At 45.1% G+C, this 19510-nt stretch overlaps 1 protein-coding gene across 3 annotated transcripts in view; it reads right to left on the reverse strand.

Moving 5' to 3' along the window:
* Positions 1-19510, reverse strand: part of LOC136295176 (calcium-activated potassium channel subunit beta-2) — a 138152-nt gene that overhangs the window by 51462 nt on the left and 67180 nt on the right. The window lies entirely within an intron of this gene.

Here is a 19510-nt window from a genome sequence, read left to right on the forward strand (position 1 = left end):
GTGGAACTGAGTTGCTTCCAATTCTTTTTTACCAGATAAATCAGGAATTATTTTCACTCCTAGACTTCTCCTGCAAAACGCTTCCAGCAGCCCTTGGCAGAAGTGAACAGAGGGAGGATGAAGAGCAAGGCAGGCTCTCAAGGCAGACACTGGGCTACCCACATCCTGCTCTATATTTCCTCACTCGCCTTATGTTCCATGGCACTAATTCCTCTGAATCATTGCAACAAACAGCAACAAAGCACCAGATCCGTGAGATGTTGTTCCATTCCTGCAAGAGGGTTTTGAGCTCGCTGTGAAAGCTTGCCCAGCCCTGGGAAGCACCAGCAGCTGCAGGAAGGCTCTTCCAGGCAGCTCTGGCAGTAGGGAGATCATACTCCATGGATGTCAGCAATTTGGGACAAAATCTGTGTTCCCATAGGGTGGTGTGGCACCTCTAATATCTGAGCAGGAGAGTTCCAGCGTCATATGTTCTGCCTGGGGAGGCCTGATCCAGCCCTGCTTAGATTCAGACCTATGGTTCCAGAGTCTTTAATTTTAGCAGGAAAAGGCTTGAGTGTAAATGTGCTGCCCATACCAGCAAAGCCAAAAGTGCTCAGACCTACATTAATCAAGGAATATGGGTGACAATAAACTGGTTCTAATAAATGAGGGCTGATATATTCAAGCCCATTTTTGATGCAATTGAACATGTCAGGAACACGACCTCATTCTGATTAAGGGATGAGTTTTTAGATAATCAAAGTTCTGATAAGCAAGGCCGGACTTCCACCTCAGCCAGGAAGAAAAGGGGAGATTGATGCTCATCCTTCCCCTTCCCGCTCTCCTGCTGCCTCTGTGGGTGCTGAGGCTTGGCATGGGCAGGTGAGACCCTGCTGTGCGGGGTCAGGTGCTGCTGTTTCAGGCTTGAAGGGAAATTACAAAGGGAAACCTCTCCTGCACCTCTCTACTGCCTTTCAGTTTCCTTCGTGAAGCTTGAAAGCCTTTGCTGCTGTCAGATCTGTGAGTCTGTGCCTCTCAGTGGAAGGGAAGCAGATGGAGCCCCTGATGGGAAGGATGTCTGCAGGCATGTCCTGGTTGGCTTCATCTCCAGGATTCCTTCATGGAGGGAAGGATGGAGAGAGGTCAGCTCCAGCAGCACTGTCACCCAGTGCCATTCTGTCACCAGAAGCCACCAGGCTGGGAAAAGCAGGATCACTTTTGCTTTGCCCAGGGGCAGCAGGAGCTCGTCTCCTCTGGGGTGCATCAGAGCAGAGCCTGGGTGCCGTGACCCTCCACACAACCCTTCTGGAGCAGGAGATGCTCTCTTGAAGCCTGTCCTGACCTATGGAGGCCACAAGGAGACCCGAGGATGGACTGTTCACCTTTGCTGAAACTCTGAAGCGGCCAGATCTCAATTTTTCTGTTGGGTATGTTAATCACAGGGTTGTGACCTGGACCATGTCATGGGCAAAAGTGGAAAAGCACCAAAACCTGCTTGTTCCTCACCCCCCACCTGGTGCCTGCATCCTTCCATTGGTTCTCCTGCAGATGTCTGCAGACAGCATCTCCTCAGCTGGGCTATTGCCTACCCTGCGTGGGTTTGGTTACAAATTCATATTTATAAATATAAACGCAGAGCTTGTGTGCAGTGTTTTGCTTTTCCTATCTCCTTTGCCATGTGTCTCTATTTTGGGAAGTGGAACAAAGGTGTCTGCAGCTATTTATAGCAGGGGATGGTGCACAATGCCTTCAGCCTGGGTGGGCACAGGGCTGTCTGGCTGAGGGTGATGTGGGGTCCCTGCCATCAGAGGCGATGGCAGGTTTTTTCTGCTTTTCTGTATTTCTTCCCTTTTTTTTCAATTGTTGGTCTAACACTGAATAAGAGATGAACTTAAAGGACTGCTAATGGCAGTTAAAAAAAAAAAAAGAAAATGGGCAAAGCCTTGGCAAGTATTTTTTATGAATTGAATCTCTTGAGATGAAGGCTTCATTACTGTGAAACAATGAACCTGCTACACTTTTAGCAGTACAAATGGGTTTCATTTGTATTAGGAAGATACAAGCTTATTATTTTTAGTTTCTGCCTGTAGTACCAGGAATATTTAATGTGATAATCAATGTAATTGAGGAACTGAAAGTACAGAAAATCACAGCACTCAAAGCAATAATGACTGCAACTGCAGCATGGCCAAAAGGTCTGGGACGTGGTACAGGAGTGGTTAAAACACACTCCTATCCCAAGTGTGGCTGATGCTTTGTAGTGCTGGGATCTGGGGCAGGACAATGCAGCCCTTGCACCCTCCCCAGTTCTGGTGGGATGTTCCCAGTCCTGAGCACCCAGCAGGAAGCTCAGAGCTGTGGGCTGCACTTGGGATGGCTCTTCTGGAAGGACACAGGGAGAAGGAGTTTTTGCTTTTGACCCCCAAACCCAAGGACGTGGGAGAGAAAGATTCCCCTCCTGGGATCTGGGGTGTCAGGACATTTGGGAGCAAGCCTGACTGCAGAATTTGGCTCCTATGTTCGAGCAGGTCTTTACTGAGTATTTGCAAAGCTGGATAGGGTCACAGTTTGGCCAGTTTGGCTTGTTTTTCTTTCTTATTTTTCTCCCCAGAAATAGCAAAAGGCACACATTTGACACCAAAAACCTACTGTCAAATTCCCAGCTCCTCTTCCTAAGTACAGGGTTGCTAAAGATTTTCAATTAAATGCTTCAGAGCCTTTAACACGGAGAAAACACAGCATTTCCTCTCCAGGCCACTGCTCATAAACTGTGATGTTATTTTGTGAAACTTTCACCCCAGAAACCCAGCAGCAGGCACCCACCACACAACTTCAGCCTGAATTCTATGAAAAGCATAAGCAGCAAACTCATGGGAGGACCTAACAGCAATAAGTTGGTCGCCTATAGCAAAGCACCACAGAGATCCTATTCCAGCTTTGGGGAGCTGCTGGTTGCCATGTACCAAATCCAGCCTTTCCTGCACCTTCAGGCAATTTCCCTCCTCATTTCATTTCCTCACTGATGCAGCTGGGTTGTTTTTTTTTTTTGTTTTTTTGTGATTTACTGTGTCTGTTAATCCATAAAAGAGATGAAGGGGAGGAAGGCAGCTCCTTGTGTCTGCCCTGGCACCTGCCCCTGGGGTAAGGAGGTAGTGTGGGGCAGCTGGGCCCCACTGTGGGCTGCTGGACATCAGCTTGGGTGGTGATGGGTGAGGCGGAACGCAGAGAACCCAGGGCAGATCAAATATATTTTAGATGCAGCCTCTGAAGCTTCTCAATTCAGAGCAAGTCTGAAAGAAACAACAGCTTGCAAAGGTGCAGCCAGGTTGGTTTCCAGCCTTCTCAATTTTAATTTGTTTCACTTTGAGGAGGGAAATTTGCTGTGTTAGAAAAGTTGCCTTGTTCTAGTGGTCTCTAATAAATCATGGCTGTAGACACCTAAAAAGGTTTAGTGGCCTCTGGAAATGCTGCTGGAGTTCTTTTTCCATGCCAGGAGAGCAGCATTGGGGCTGGTGCCCAGCCTTGCCCCACAGTGCAGGACTTCCTCCCTCTGCCAGTCTCGAACAAGTAACCACAGAGAAACAAGGTTTGCCCATTAAATGAACTCACTACGGCCCTTGCCATGAGTTAGATTTAACCTAGTGCAATCAGAGTGTGTTTTGAGGGAAATGACTGATGGCAGAGCTGAAAGTGCAGCCGTGGTGATGCATGGGCTGTGCTGTTCATGCTCATAATGCAACTGCTTACATTACAAAGCAATTATCAGAGTTTAAAATTCCAATAGCATTTAGAAAGGCATATATGCCCAGGGGTTTTCCATTTGCAGAGATGTTTCTTTTATTGTACCTACTTGCCTAGTAAACTTCACCGTTTTAAACACATTCAAAGTGTTTTAGAAATCTATTTGTGATCTTTGTTGAAATACAAAGGCAATCCTGCCAGGTCCACACAGAACACCTGCTCTGTTGCAAGTGTGTCTTAAGGCCCAGTATAGGTTTTGTGAGGTTTAATGAGGTAAAACCTCCTGTACAGCATTCCCTGCTCCCTTTGGTAAGTTTTGGCAGCACATCCTTCAGCTGGGGCATCACGCTCCAGTGCCCTCTTTATCACTGCAGTGCCATCAGCTTTTCCCTGTCTGTCCAGCTCCTCCAGGAGCAGCAGTCACTCTTGCAGTAAATTTTCTCCTGGAATAGCACATTATTCTTGTGGCCTGCTCCTGGTGCTCTGCAGACAGGCTGAGGGGGTGGGAAGGGCAAAACTGCTCCATCAGCTGCTGCGGATGAAGGTTCTGGCTGATAACTCGAGGTGGTGTCCAGCAGGGCTCTGTGCAGCTTCAGTCCAGCCCAGGAGGGCCAGGACTGAACTGGTACCTACTGGAGGAGGTAATTCAGACAACCATTATCACTCAGCAAGGGGCTCTCTACAGGGAGGGAGGTGTTCAAACCTGACAATTCTACACCTCCCAGCAGTGCTACAGTTCCCTCAAACAGCATCCACAGACTAATTGTTTATCACCGTTTATCACATGCAAAATGCATGTGAAGTTGCGTGGGTAATTTCCATAGTAACCATAACCATCACCTTCCCGTGCAGGGGTTGGAGTGTCAGGATGTTGTATACTTGAGAGTACCACATGTACCTGTGTCCTTGTGCAAAACGCATCCTCTTCTGGCAGCCAGCCTTTTGTTTTTGGGCTTCCACTGCTTGGCTTATGAGCATTTGTAAAGCCTTGATTGCTCATCAATACCCTTGCACTAGACACATGCTTCTGTAATGTCTTTAAGGTTATGTGGAATTCTATTTGCAATCCCTTTCATAAAAAAAAAATAACACAAACCACTTGCTGCTAAATCTGGCTGTCAGCAAGCAAATGCCAGGAACCAAAATGACTATTATTATTACTGTTATTTGCACCATTCCAAAATCCATTAATTTGCTTGTTGCAGTGTTAGGTAATGAACACTTCTGCAGCAAGGTCACACCTCCATTTTACATCAAATAACTATCTTTACTCATGTTTGATATATGAAGCATATTTCTTGCTTAGGGCATAATGTTTTATTAACATTATTTTCCTTTGTTCTTTCTTACAGATTGTCTATTATGACTCTAAATATTGCCTGCATGACATCTCTTTTTAAATTCAATGCATAATTACATAAAACAGAAATTCATTTGATGCTACATTAATAAATCTCTCATAATTTTCTTTGAACAGGGGGACACGCTGCTATTATTTACCAGAAAACATGGATTTAGTTAAGCTTTGTGGAATTTTGCAGTCACTGACACACGGATTGGATATGGGCAGAGGAATGACGGAAATAATGTGAAGGAAAACTGTTCGGTTCAAGCCAAAAGGACTGATGGAAATAGTACAAATAGTAGAGGTATGAAAGCAAGAAGTACTGAAATAAGTATCTGGCATGGGAACTTGCAGGAAAGGTTCACTGCAGCTGCAGCTGTGCCTGGCTGAATGTCAGCCTGGGTTAATTTGCAAGGTGACAGATGTCTTGGGAACGGGCAAATGCTGAAGAACAGAGCTGGTGTCCTTGGGCCAGGGCTGCTCGTGGAGCTGAGCTACTCTCGGGTGTCCTTGGAGCATCAGTGGCTGACTGCAGCTGTGGCTTTGGTTTTTGGTTCTTGTCTTTCAGGATGATTGTGCAATCCTACACCTTCGCAAAAAAAATGCCCCCCCCCCCCCTCCCCCCCGCCCCTGTTCTGGCAGCACAAACAAAGTTTTGGCTGACTGACCATATCCTGCTTGACCTGCTTCACCCACTTCAGCTGCTCTTGGCTCACCTCTGACTCTTTGAGCCAAATTTTCCCCTGACTGGCTGTGACCACCCATTGCTGGGCTTCTCAGTGCTGTCAGCCATCGTGTCCGAGGGTTTCTAGTTACCCCAGCTCCTCCTCCAGCAGGGCTGCTCCTAAATAACTCCCAGGTGACCTTGAGTTGGGATTTCACTGTCCCCTTGATGTAGCTGAAGGAGTCCTAAGGGTGTTCACAACCATTATAGAATCCACTGTGCAAGAACAGAGTAGAAAAGAGGTCCTCATACCCTAAACTTTGAATTTGCAGGAGGTAAGACCTGCTCTTACTGTTTTGTAGATAGAAAACCAGCTGGTTGGCAGATATGAAGCGTTTGGCTCAAGGTCACAGTGAGTATCTTTGAAGTCACTTGATAAACACTTTGTTCTCAGCAAAGGATGTGCCTTGGGCTGTGATCTTATCCTGTGACAAAAGCTGAGCTACATTCCTCCACGTTTATTCTAGTCTGGTGGTATAAGTTGCTCACAGTTAATAATAAGTGGAAGACCATTAATTGTGCCTTCTGATGTATGTTTTTAATTTCTTTATTCATAATGAGCTCATTGCTGCAGCAGCAGGAGTGAAATATGTGATACTACTGGAATTTCTTTGCAATTCAGCATTAATTAGTGTCCACTTCTCGCACAACGTTAATAATAACGTGCCTAATGTTTCAGAGGCTGTTGTGGAAAATTCTTCTCTAGCTGGCAAGAGCTGAGATTTGCATTTTAGCCTTTTGTTTAAAAATGCCTCTGAAGGGCTTTGAAGTATTAGAGTGAGGTTGGATGTAGCACCCATGTCCAACCCAGCTCCATGTAATTGGAATTCCGGTCTATCCGCTCCCCTTGTCTCTTCAGATTTACCAGCTGGTGCAGGGAAGGACACCTCATTTCCACAGAGGCCATGATGAACTTTTTGTTAGGAGAGCAGGTCTGTCAGCCCTCATTCCTGCTGTTCCAGCAGAGTTCTGGTTAAATGCACTGTGGCACTTGCTACCTCTGACATCATTTGTGTCCCCTTGCGTGGGATGGGCTCCTGGGTCTGTGTGGTGATTTTCCTCACCTGTCTGTTGCAATAACAATGTGCTGCAGGTTTTGCTGGTCTTTGTCCCTCTGGAGGATTAGACATGCCATTTAGCAAGACTGGCCATCCAGGGATAAAAATACACCACTAAATTAAGTTGCTGTTTGCCTGTACTGTGAGATTTGTGTTAATACAATCACAAGGTTAAACCCCTTTCTTCACAGGTTAAAGAGGACGGATTTCTTGGCCTGAAATGTTGACTTTTCAGCATACCTTGCTGCTGTTTCATGCTTGCTCACTTTCTCAGCCCTGTTCAGGGGAAATGAGGGGCTGGGTTTTGACCTGTGGCTTTTGACAGAGACTGGGGAACAGTCAGACTGATGGTTTATGGCTTACAAACAGAGTGTATCCCTCTGCATTTATTGATATCCCTAGTTCAGCAGCAGGACTAGGTAGATTTTAGGCCCTCAGCACCACAGTGAATGTCTCTGCTGTGAGGGTTAAAGGAGTAACTTGCTGTCAGAAGTCAAAGGCTGTTGCATTTCCTATTCCTGACCCTTTAAAGCATGATGTGACCTTTTGAGTCTACAGAGAGCTGAGAAATTCATAAATGCACACAGATTTAAAGAAGAGATGGTGCTTCCTTTTCTGAGAGCCCTGTCAGGCTGTGGGAGTGGGATGATATTGCATGTCAAACTTGGGAGTTTCTGTGTGACCTTGCTGCTAAAAGCTTCATCTTGTGGCACCAGAGCATAACACTGAAATTGTGCATGGACTCTAAATTTTTGCTGTTTTTAGGCTGCTGAATGAGCAGATGTGGAAACTGGTGCTTCACGCTGCATGCTTGGAATGGCATTCCCAAAAGCTCTTGCCATGGCCCAGGTTGGGAACGCCCTTGTCTAAGGGCAGCCTGGGCATGGAACAGCTGAGGGGTGTGTTAGAGGTGTGTCACCTTGTCCCCATGGTCATCTCTGACACCTTGCCTTGTGCACCATGTGTGTCTGAGCTTGAGAAGCAGCTTTATTGACTGGGGCAGATGCAGCTGAAAAGTCTTGCTCCCCAGCAAGAGTCACTTCTTTGCTTCTTCTTTTCCAGCCCTGCTTTGCTGCAGGTTGGAGCTCACCCAGTGCCTGCTCAAAGCAGCAATCACAACTCAAACCCTGGACAGGCTGTGGGTTGGGAATGGGGAGACACTCCGAGGTCTCCATGCACGGGGGATGTACCAGGAACTGTGTTTGGCTGCTTTGCCCCATGAGGGCAGCTGGGAAAAACTGCTCCTTTTGTTCCTCTGGACTCTCACATTGGAAAGGAAATGGGAGGTGACAACTGTTGCAGTTCCCCATCCTTGCTCAGGATCCTGGCAGGGAAATGGCACTTGTTGTCACAGCCAAGCCTGCCATCTCCTGACCCAACAGCTTTGCTGGGAAAGTTCAGAGGGAGGGATGTTGGATCCTGCTCCATCCTGCTTCACTGAGTTGCCATTGGGAAACTTCCTTGATTTTGGTTTTGTGTCTAATTTGGAATATGTGTAGTTTTTGGTCAAAAAAAAAAGAAAAGTGAAGAACGCTGATTACTGCACCATGAGGGTAATGGCCTCAGTGTCCCTACATTGCATCTGACTTTAGGATTAAGTGAGTGGCTAAATACAAATTCAGACGGTAGCACGGGCTCTTCAGTAATTTACCATTTCATTCACAAATGTGCTTTGCAGAAAAATAACTACTTAAACCTTTCTCTTTGCTACACCCACTGACAAATATAGCTCTCAATTGGTATAATGCTGTCTTTCCAAAGCTCTCCTTCACATCTGTCTGTGTTGAATTCATACGCAGAAGTTTTTATGAAGAAATGAATTGCTAAAAATCCTGTTGAATGTGGTTATCAGAGAGGCCCTTCTAATAAAGATAATATACATCAGCAGAGCTGGCAGGTTTTTATTGGGGCAGTTCTTCATTGAGTCCAGAGTAGATGCTGTGTGATAAATCTTGTTAGTGCTGTCACTCTTAGTCCTAATGGTGTGAATAGCCATTTAGCTTGCAAATCAGCAGAGCCATTCAGTGGCTTGTGGTTTTTGGCATCATGCTCAAGTGTTCTCCAGCCTTTCCGGTCTTTTGCCAGTCTCTCTGACTAATTCACCAACTCTTTTATAAGGCATGTGTCTCTCCTGCAATGTATCTTTTAATCTGTGATGTTCAGACTCTCATGATGCATGCTGCCTGCTCTCACTGCAGATACCTGGCTCCATGGCCAGGGATCCAGGTAACACTTTGTTCTTAGAACACCTGTGTGGTTTGTTTTATATCCTTCCCTTTCAAAACCTTTTGAGCTGGATTCCTCTCTGGCTTTCACAGTTATAGCTGTGGACTGAAATGGAGACCAAGAGATAAGCCAGATTCTGTGGGGCTTTTGTGCAGAGTACAACTGGTTCATTCATTATAGAGGATGTTCTTGTTGAGCTATCCCCAATCAGTTGGGTATTTCATGAGCATCACGGTCTGTCTCATGGAGACACCCACAGCCTGAGGCTGTGAGTCCACAGCTTCAATGTTTGCTTGCTGTCATGATGACAATGACCTTGTTTCCCTGGCTGGGTTGAAGCTGTTGCTGTGTAAGGCAGGGTGCACACCCTGCAAACAGGGACAAGCAGGAATTTGAAAACAGCCTGGACCTGGGACTAGTGCCCATGCTCCTTCCTTGCCATGTGCTGAGCAGGACCACTGGATCTTAGTCCCACTGTGCCAGCTGCGCCCTGGCAAGTGGTGGAAAGATTTTTACATTTCTTCTTTTAAAGTATCTATTACTGATTTTATGTGTCCACAAACTCAGGTGTTAGCAGCAGAGACAGTATCTTACTGAGTTGTTTCGCATCAGTGGAGATCTCAGCAAAAACCAAAAAAATAGAATAAGTGCTAGAGAGTTTAGTGAGACCTGCACCAGCTTTGTCTAATGCTAACCTTGTAAGAAGTCCTTGGATGATGTGAACTGGCTGTAATTGCCAGCAGAGAAAATAAAGTTGCAGCAGTTTATACCAGCTGAGCACCTGGTCATTATATCTCATGTTGTAAAAGCCACGGTGGAAGCACAGGTTAAAATGGCTATTCATCTTTGATCCCTTAGCAATGTGAGAGTCTGCAGTAATCTCTAAGATTAGGGTAATAGAGAGCTCAAATTTTATATACAGCCTGCTAAACTGTGTTTACAAATCTCAGTTCAAGGAGGGAAGTGCTGCACGTGCAGTGTGGAGTGGATCTCCCTCCTCCCTGCCTCTGCTGGGATTTCAAACGTGTGTGTGTGGCGCCCTGAAAGTCTGACTTGGCAGTGCCTGGGTGCTCTGAGCTGAAGGCTGGCACTGCTGGCCCCAGCACCTGGTATTTCCAGGGGAAAAAGGGTAGCTGAGGAGGGGCTACCAGATATTTATGGAATTGCCCATTCTTTGGGAATAGCCATGGAACCAGGCTGCATTTGAGTGACAATGTAAAATAAAAGCTACAGGAATATACTATCATGCAGGACCAGAGTCAGTGGTTTTGCTGTTGCTCATGTTTCCAGGTGACTTGAATTACACTCCTATGCAGGAGAGGGTGTAAAACATGATGGCACAAAGAAACAAAACCATCCAGCTAACAGGAGGCACAGTTGCAGATTAGTTTCTAATCCAACATATGATCCAGCCACTGTTTCTAGGTTTTTCTAATGCATTAATATATGTCTTATAAAAAAGTAATTAATGAGAAGGTTTTCAAATGCCAAAGCAGAAAGTTACTGAGACCAGGAACCAGCTCATTTTTGGCTGTCTTGGGCTAAGCCTGGGATTGCTCACCAGGCTTCAGTGGACTGATAGTGGGCTGGCCCTGGGAGAAAAACAGTTTGTCTGACCATCAAGAGAAAACATAATTCAGACTGCAAAGCAGAACAGAGTAAATTTTGTAGCCTGCTTGCTAAAATCTTGTTCTTTGAAAATCTGCTCTGGTCTTGTGTAGGAGATAGCGAAAGAATGGATTTGGTAAAGGTTGGGGTGCTTCAGTGATGAATGGAAAATTTTCTTTCCTCTCAGCCTGCAGTAGTAATTCTATGTATCTGTTCATAGTTTCTCAGAAAACTATTTTCATCCTTCCAGCAATATTTGATACTCTGTGTATCCTGCAGACTGCAGAAAATGTTTACCCTGTCTTGTTTGCCCTTCTCCCAACAATGCACATACACAAAGGAGAGTTTTGAAGTGTTTGTTCCTTTTGACTGACAATAAAAATCTTTTGCTATGAATTCTGGCAAAAAGTTCATGGTCCTCAGAATGCTTTACAGTTAATTCTCATTTCATTTGCATGAATAAACAGTGGTTCTGCATCACTTCATCACAAAAGATTTGCAGAGCTTCGAAAGTGTTTCATTGCTGGAGAAAAATCCAGCAGTAAATCCAGCTTCCATGTATGGTTAAATTGCTTTAAGCTAAAAACTGCAATAGGAACAATTCTTTTTCATAGAATCATAGAATGTTTTGGGTTGCAAGGGACCTTAAAGACCATCTTGTTCCAACCCCTGCCATGGGCAGGGACACACTGCATGAGCCCAGATTGCTCCAAGCCCCATCCAACCTGGCCTTGGACACTTCCAGGGATGGGGCAACCACAGCTTCTCTGGGCACCCTGTGCCAGGCCCTCACCACCCTCAGGGTCAAGAATTTCTTCCCAATATCCATTCTAAACTTATTCTCTTTAACACCATTCCCCACTGTTCCATGTCTCCTTTCCCTTGCCCAAAGTCTAGCTCTCTTGGAGCCCCTTTAGCTATTGGAAGGGGCTCTAAGGTCTCCCCTGAGCCTTCCAGGATGAACAACCCCAATTCTCTCAACTTGCCTCCATGGCAGAGGTGCTCCAGCCCCCTGAGTATCTCTCTGGCCTCCTCTGGACTCCCTCCAACAGATTCTTGTCTTTCTTATGTTGAGGACCCTAGAGCTGGATGCAGCCCTGCAGGTGGAGTCTCATAAGAGCAGAGGGAGGAGAATCATAGTCAGGTCATGTGGAACTTCTTGTCAATCAGCTTTCCCAAGCCCTTCTCAGGGCTGCAGGTGCCTTTTACCCCTTCAAATGCAGCCTCAGGTAAGGGGAGCCTGAGGCTTCAAGCCCCAGAAGGATCTGGGTGTGCATGTTGGAAACAATGAAAGATGTCTTTGTGTAAGAAACCATCCAAGTTACTGTCAGCATGATGATGTGAAACGCTGGTGATTCACTGCTGGAACTTCCTGCCACATCAAATGCATTGCCATGAATTATTTAGCAAGCCTAATTGAATGTAATTTTGCTATTGGAGATAAGTAGCCACTAAACTTAGTCTGAAAAATCAATTTGCATACGTCACAGAACTGATCTCCCTTAGAGCTGGCTTGGGATCATCCATGGTGCTGCTTCCTTCATGCTGCAGTTTTGTGCCCTTCTTTTGGTGTTAGTTTGGCCTGGGATGTCCAACAGCCCACAGCTCTCTGGGATTTTACACACAGCAGGATGTAAATCTCCCTGGATTTTCAGAGTGACACACATCTCAAACGTTTCCCTGTCCTTTCTGGAGGATTTATAATGTTTTGGGACAGGATGGCAGATGCACCCAGTTCATTGAGTGGTGCAGAAGGGCCGGGGTTTGCCCAGAGCAGCTGGCAGGACTCACAGTGGATATGCCATGGAACTTCTGAGCAAGTGAAAGCAAGCCAGGAGGTAACACAGCTGGAAATATCTCTGCAATGGGAGCTAGGAAACACTGTAAAGGGGTTGTGTAGGCTAAGAAACCTAGATTTGGTCTATCGAGGTCAACATCATCTACTGGGGATTAGGTAGGATCAAGTAATTAATGAAAAGGATAATTCATACCAGTTTTCTAATCCCTGCAGATAGTGTAGATGACACACTTCTGCTGCTGACCCTTCTAGATATGTTTTCATTGTAAAGACGTGCAGAGAGGGAAAGAATGGGCAACAGGCTGCAGAAGTTATCATTAGCTCTTTCCGAGTGGAATTTTTTCAGAGGAATTATTTTTCTGCAGTGTTGCTCAGACTTTTCACAAAGATGTCCTAAGTTAGAGTGATGCTTTCAGCTGCAGAATTTTTTGCTTCAGAACTTCCAAAACTGTTTCTCTCTCTGTTTTAAAGCTCACAAGGTACTGTTTCAATAATTTCAATTAAACTCTTGGACTCTGTTGTGAAAAATATTTCCAGTTTTAAAATGTCTCTTAGTTAAAAAAAAAACAAACCCCAGTATCTTAAAATATTTAAAGCAGACTTGAAATGAAATGTGGATTTTATTAATTACATGGATAACATCCTTTTCAGATCGACTGCAAGTAAATTTTTCCTCTCCGACCTACTTTGTCCATCAGACTGGAAACTCCATTATCTGTCCATTTCTACAAGGGATATTGGATGCTCAGCGAATGGAAATGGTGATCTCCAGAAATGGGTGCTGCTTCTGCCAGAGCCCACCCTGGACCCAGAGATGAGAGAGAGAGAGCACAGCTGGGCTGGCCACAGGAGGAGTTTGCTCCAGGGATTCCCTGCTGGGTGCTGCAGCAAGGCGGGATGTTTCAGCACACAGCTGCATTGCCTTTCCTGCCAAGGAAGTGGAGCCTGAGTGCTCTGCTGCTTGCAGTTTCAGCATGGCACTCTAAGGTTGTTTCCCACTACGTTCTCACTTTTAGTGTTGAAACCTGATCCTTCAAATTACTCGGCTGAAGGGTCTGGAGATGTTTAGCGCTGTGGGAGAGAGCGTTTCTGGGTGCCCACTGCAGGGCTCTTCTCTGCCACTGTCCTGGTGCCCTGGTGCGAGGGTGTCCTCCAGTGGAGGACAGGATGGAGAGGGAACAGAGAGGGCTGCTCTGGGTTTTTCCGGAAGCCAGAGTCTGGCAGGAATTAAAAAGAGGAAGAATTGGACAAGGTGGTAGAGGAAACTGTAACAGCCCCTGTCCCTGTTTTCAGAGATCCATGGCTGACTAGGATTGTCCTGGAGAGCTAATGTGGGGTTGGAGCTCCAGGAAATCAATCCACGGGCGTTTGTGCATTGATCTGTTTGGAAACATTAACCTGAGGAATTTCTCCGTCTGCACTTGTTTTCATTTGGGTGCATGTTCACAGGGATTGATTTTCGTAAGATCTGAGCATTGAATCAGATGTTTTTCTGGATGCACTGGTTCAACCTCAGCTTTTGTAAGGAGGCAACAACTGGGATTTCACCTAATTTGGCTTTGTTTTTGAGATTCACAGTAAGCAGTAGGTTTGTGACTGCATTTTCCTCAGCAGCCCTTGAAAGGGAACAGGGCTTTTATCTTTAAGGCTGAACTCTATTTTTACTCAAATGCTGTGGGAAGTGGGGGCCAAAACCAGCTGTGTGACTGGGTCATGCGGCATGACATAAGGGTGGATTCCAACCCCAACAAAACACAGTGACCTCTTGACAGGCAAAGGAGACAATAAAGTGTCATCTTTTCTTGGGAAAAGTGGTGTGTCTAGGTACATAAGTTGTGCATGTAAATGTACCTGTGTTCACGTATTTTCTCATCAAACTGCTCTGTTGTCCTCTGACCACAGAGGAATGAGAGTGAAGCCTTAGATAAAGTGAAAGCCAGGTGGCCTTATGCTCTGCAGTTCTGGTGAAAACATTTTTGGGGAGAGAAGGCGGTCCCAAACTGCACCAGAGGACTACAGGAGAGGCGTCCCAGTACATCTGCTGGGTGATGGTGCTGCCCATCTTCCAGCTCATCTCATACGGGTGCAAGCACACCTGCCCTTTGCTGTGACTGTCTGCCAGGGCCAACCTCCTTTAATGAAAGCAGTGGATATCTGTACCTAAATTGCTAAAACAGCCAATACTATGGGTTTGTTTCCTCTGTTTCCACCCTCCCCACAGGATCTGTGCACTGTTTGCCACTTAACCCAGCATGGACCACCCTGAATCACAGGGAGACTGCTCCAAAGCCAGCTGCAAGTGGAGCTGCTGCAAAGTTACAGAAATAAAAGTGGCTTTGTCCCCTGCAGGCTAAGAACCTCTTTACCTTGAACCTGGGCAGAGCTTGACTTCAGGGGTCAAGTCAGAGTGAGATAAAGTACAATTCATTACAGTGTTATTTTGTATGCAGGGACTGAGCTCAGGCACTCTGTGTTACCAAAAGCTGATAACAAATAGATATGAAACACCTTTGAAATGTTAACTTATCCTAAAAAGCCTATTTCTTCAACACTTCTAAGAAGCATAAAGCTTCATCCTAGACAATCTGCTCCCTTCTCTCTATTTTAATAAGCAAGGAGCATAGCATCTGTCTGGAAAGAATGCAACAAATACTTTTACATTCACACAGCTCAGGAAAGAAGAGATGTCGCAAAACTTGAAGAAATCCGAGTTTCAAAGTAGAGAGATGAACAGACAGAAGAAAAAAAAACCTGAGAACAGAGAGGTTTCAGGCAGGATTGTGCTTTCTCCCAGCTGCACTGTCCCATCTTTTCACTACGGGCTGGAAGGGGCTGCTCAGACTGTGTCCTTCCAGGGGATATTTTATTTTTGACCTGCATGCAAGAGCAGCCAGAAGCCCAGGTTTCTGCCATAGCAGGCTCTGTTTAGCGCAATATGCACTTTCCCTCCCCAGCTGCATTTTCCCTGGGCTCCCTCTGAAGTCAGGTTTGCTGCTGAACTCCTTGTGTGGGTACACTGTGACCCATTTCAGTTCAAATGAACTAGGTTAGCTAAAGCAGTGGAAAATGTAGGTTTTTGCTATTTTGCCTCTCTTTGAGTGAGATCCGTTGGATGTGGGAGACCAGTCCCTTGGCTGATGTAAGTTAGTGCACCTCCTTTGACTTTGAGGGGGGCTCATCTCTTTGTTCCAGCTGCTGATCTCCCCTGGCATCTGGTACAATCTATCCTGTGTGGTGTTTATTTTAATAGCCAGATAAAACTATTATTCTCAAGGGGAGGTAGAGGCTGCTGGCTGTGTGTTTAGACAAATCTGCACCCATACAGATTCCATAAGTGTTTGCTTCAAAGATGTAAACACCACATTACCCAATTAAAAGAGTGTCCTTAATAATTTATCAGGCAATTAAAACGTTCATTGCCCTTTATCCCAGAGAGCTGCACCAGTGATGTATAATCTGAACCGAAGTTAAAATGCCATAATAAATGAACAGTGATGCAATGCATCAAACATAATGGGAACATTAAGGCAACGAAGGGTGGTTTGTCGAGAATCGAAGGTATAACACAGTTAGTGGAGCTAACTTAATTTCTGGAAATACCACTGCTCCTGAGGAGTGGGGCATGGCAGGGGGATGTCTGGCAAAAAAAATTTCAGTAATATGTTCCAGGGAAAACTTACCCATTGCAAAGTTAGAGATAGAAAAGGTCTCTGTCCCCAGTTATTGTTAATAATCCTCTTGAGAATGTCATGAGAGGGAAATGAGCAACTGAAAGAGAGGGATTATAGCAGGAGCAGAGTTTCAGCTTAGCTCTGGCTGCTTGTCATATACAGTATTTCTTCATACTTGTGTAATGGAAAATGCAGAAGTAAAGGGGGGATTTAAAAAAGGCAAATGCTTTTGTTACTAATTCTGATCTGGATGTTTTAAAAAAAATGACCCCAGAGGTTGGGAGTCCAATTCACACTGAGCTAGAATCAGATCTGGACGGTTAGTTTCCCCTTTGAAAATGTCAGTCATTATTGTAAAAATGCCAGAGCTTTGGTGATGCCCAATCCCCTGCCTGTGCTGTTCTCTCTGCTCCTGGGAGTATTTTGTGGTGTGAATGTGTACCCAAAGATGTGTGGGTCATGCCAACATTCAGCTGGTACGTGTTGCCCTGTGAATGAAGGAAGGATGATAGTTTCATCTTTCCTGTTTCTAACAGTATCTTAAGGTGGGAGGATGATTAAGGGCTACTGTTACTGTTTTTGAAGAACTCTTGAGCCCTTCAGTTCTGGATATGAAAAAGGATGGGGTGGAAGTGAATGGCAACATAAAAATGATGGTCCTGTAGTTCCCCTTTCCAAGCTCTGAGGCTCAAACATGTCAAGTGACTTTCTTCAGTGGGGAAAACCCAAATGTGACTTATTCTGTGGGCAGAGTTTTGAGGCTTCACAAATACCCACAGCTGCTTTGACTGCATGCATGAAAGTGGCATGCTTTGAAAACAGGCTCCCATGATAGGGCAGGAAGGGCATGGGATGGGCTTTATTCCTGCTTCAGACTTCCTGCCTAACCCTGAACAATTTGTGCTGTTATTATTTCCCTTTGCCTATTTGGTCCCTTGTGGACGCTTTGGAGAGGGAGCAGCTGCTTGCTGCAGGATTGAGGGTGCTTAGTGCCATCACTATAAGGCAACTCGTAACAATAGCAGGGAGAGCTATTGGATAGTGAGCTTTATACTGACTCATTTGGAGTGGATTATATGGACTAGAACAGTGTAATGGAATGCAGGGCTCATCCTTTCCCCTCCACTTGCAGCATACATTAACTCCATTTACTTATACTGCCGCTCTTTCTCCTTTGTGTGATGCAGAGGAGAGTCAGCCCCCTGTTACAAACTCCCCAAACATTTTTGGGGCTGGGATCTACTTTTTACTATGCATAGGAAACTTTTCTGGAAAAAGTTGTGGGAAAAGCTGCTTCCAGCTGCACATGCAGCTCTGCCATCCCTGCCTGCACAGCAGCATCTATGCTGGTGCACTGCGCTGCCTGCCTCCTTGGAGTAATAGCCTGGGGGGCTGGGCACTTCTTGGCAACCCCCTGTCCTAATTTAAAGGACATCCCCATCTGCCAGGATAAAATATTTTGGTTTGTCCCATCTCTTCAGACTAAATTTTTTCGCTGAATAAAATTTAAGGACAAAAGGATACAATTAAACAGAAGCACAAGCCACAAAAACAACAGCAAAATGCGCTTTTAGAGCGGTACTTTACTCCAATGGCTTTTCATTAGTTTGACTCTGCCAGCTTTTAGTTCTTTGTGATAAGTTAAAGCAGGCATCTCCCTCTCTTAGCCTCAGAAAGGCACACAGAAAAATTGATATCCCCATTTCTATCATCAGGCACCTGCTTGTCCTTGTATTTTCACTCTTGCCTTTTGTGCTTGGTTCCCTTCTTTTTGCAAATGAGCATTTGGATGCTGTTCAGCCCCATGGAGAACTACAGCTGTTCTTTCCCTCACTGTTCTGGTCACCTGGCTGACACTTCTAGCACCTAAACTTTCCCATTCCTGGATTCAGTGTGCTTTTCCTTGCACACTTCAGAAGACAGGACAGCAAGAGCTTTTGTATTTTAAATTAATATTGTATTAATTAAAAAAGAGATTTTAAAAAACTAATCCAGTCTTTTTAGGACACTTATAACTATTTTCTCTCGACTTTAGATGCTTAAATGAGAATTGGCTTGTATAGTTTACTGATGCTCCACCTCACTGTGGAGTTATAGGGACTGCTGAAGGTCCCTCTGCAGTTAGATGCTGCCATTACTTTTTTTGTTTAAGTGCTTTTCTTTGGCAGAACACCTGAAACAAAGCCAGAGATCTAATATCCCATCCTCAGAAAATCAGGAAAATGTCAGCTCTAAATTTGCTGTGAAAACATTTGATTTGTGATGAGTTTCTAGAGGAAAATAAAAATAAAAACTGCTGCCTTGCAGAAACCACAAGAATTTCAGTAGCTTACAAGAGAAGTGTTCTTTTTGATGACTGCCTGAATCCTCCTAATGTCATATAATTTATGTTAATTAAATGCTGATGGAATCTGAATAAGCATATTGATGGAAGATGTATTTGAGATACTGTTATTAATTCATCATTCAGTAGCTAGTGTGTGAAATAATGCATTCCTAGGCTCTGATTTAGGACATTTCATTTTCAGTATTACCAAGATGTCTGTTTCCAACAGAAATAACCCTTTAATCTACTGAAAAAACCCAACCAAAGCAGAGCACAACAACAATTAAACAACAACAAAAACTCACCAAAAACCTTATTGGAGGCAGCCCTATTAAACAAGTCTGAAGCAGTAATTATTTATGCCTTTCAGAGTTATGGCACATACTGACCCAAATTCTCCAGGCTATGGACATAAAACAGTTATTCAAAAATAGTTCTAGCATTCAAGTAGGAAGAAGGAGGTCCTCTAAACTCAACAGCATGTGCTTTATTGCACCCCAAGCTTGTGTTTTGGCAATTGTAAGGGCATGGCAACCTTTCTGGAAATGTGCTTTGTACCTAAATCCTCACTTTGGTGGTAGTGAGACGTGGCCAGGACTCAGCATCCTCCATCCAGCTGGGTGAGCTGAGGCTGGCCAGGAACTTCACCTGATGGCAAAGTGTTCCCCACCATGCCATGACATTTACTGCTGCTGGAGATGGTTTCATAGGTCATCTCTAAACGTTCAGCAAGTCTCTTATAAATTCATTTTGGGAGTCAGCAGTGCCTAAGGACATAACTGCTCCCATTACTCTGAGCTTTACTGGAGGAAGGGAAGCAGTGTCACCTCCAGAGGTTACTTTCCTTTGCTAAAGGGTGGATCTGTGACCTGTCCCACCAGTCGTGCTTAGTGACCCCGGGGGGAAGGAGTGACACATGCACACTGAGGTTTCTGCAGCTCAGGGACGGGGGAGGTCTAACCCCAAATCCAGGCAGAGGCTGGAGGGAGGCTGGGACATACAATTCCCACCTACACCATGGCGTCTCTGAC

Source organism: Chamaea fasciata, unplaced genomic scaffold (genome assembly GCF_029207755.1).
Source record: "Chamaea fasciata isolate MVZ Bird 193981 ecotype frontalis unplaced genomic scaffold, bChaFas1.0.hap1 SCAF_11, whole genome shotgun sequence".
Lineage (NCBI taxonomy): Eukaryota > Metazoa > Chordata > Aves > Passeriformes > Sylviidae > Chamaea > Chamaea fasciata.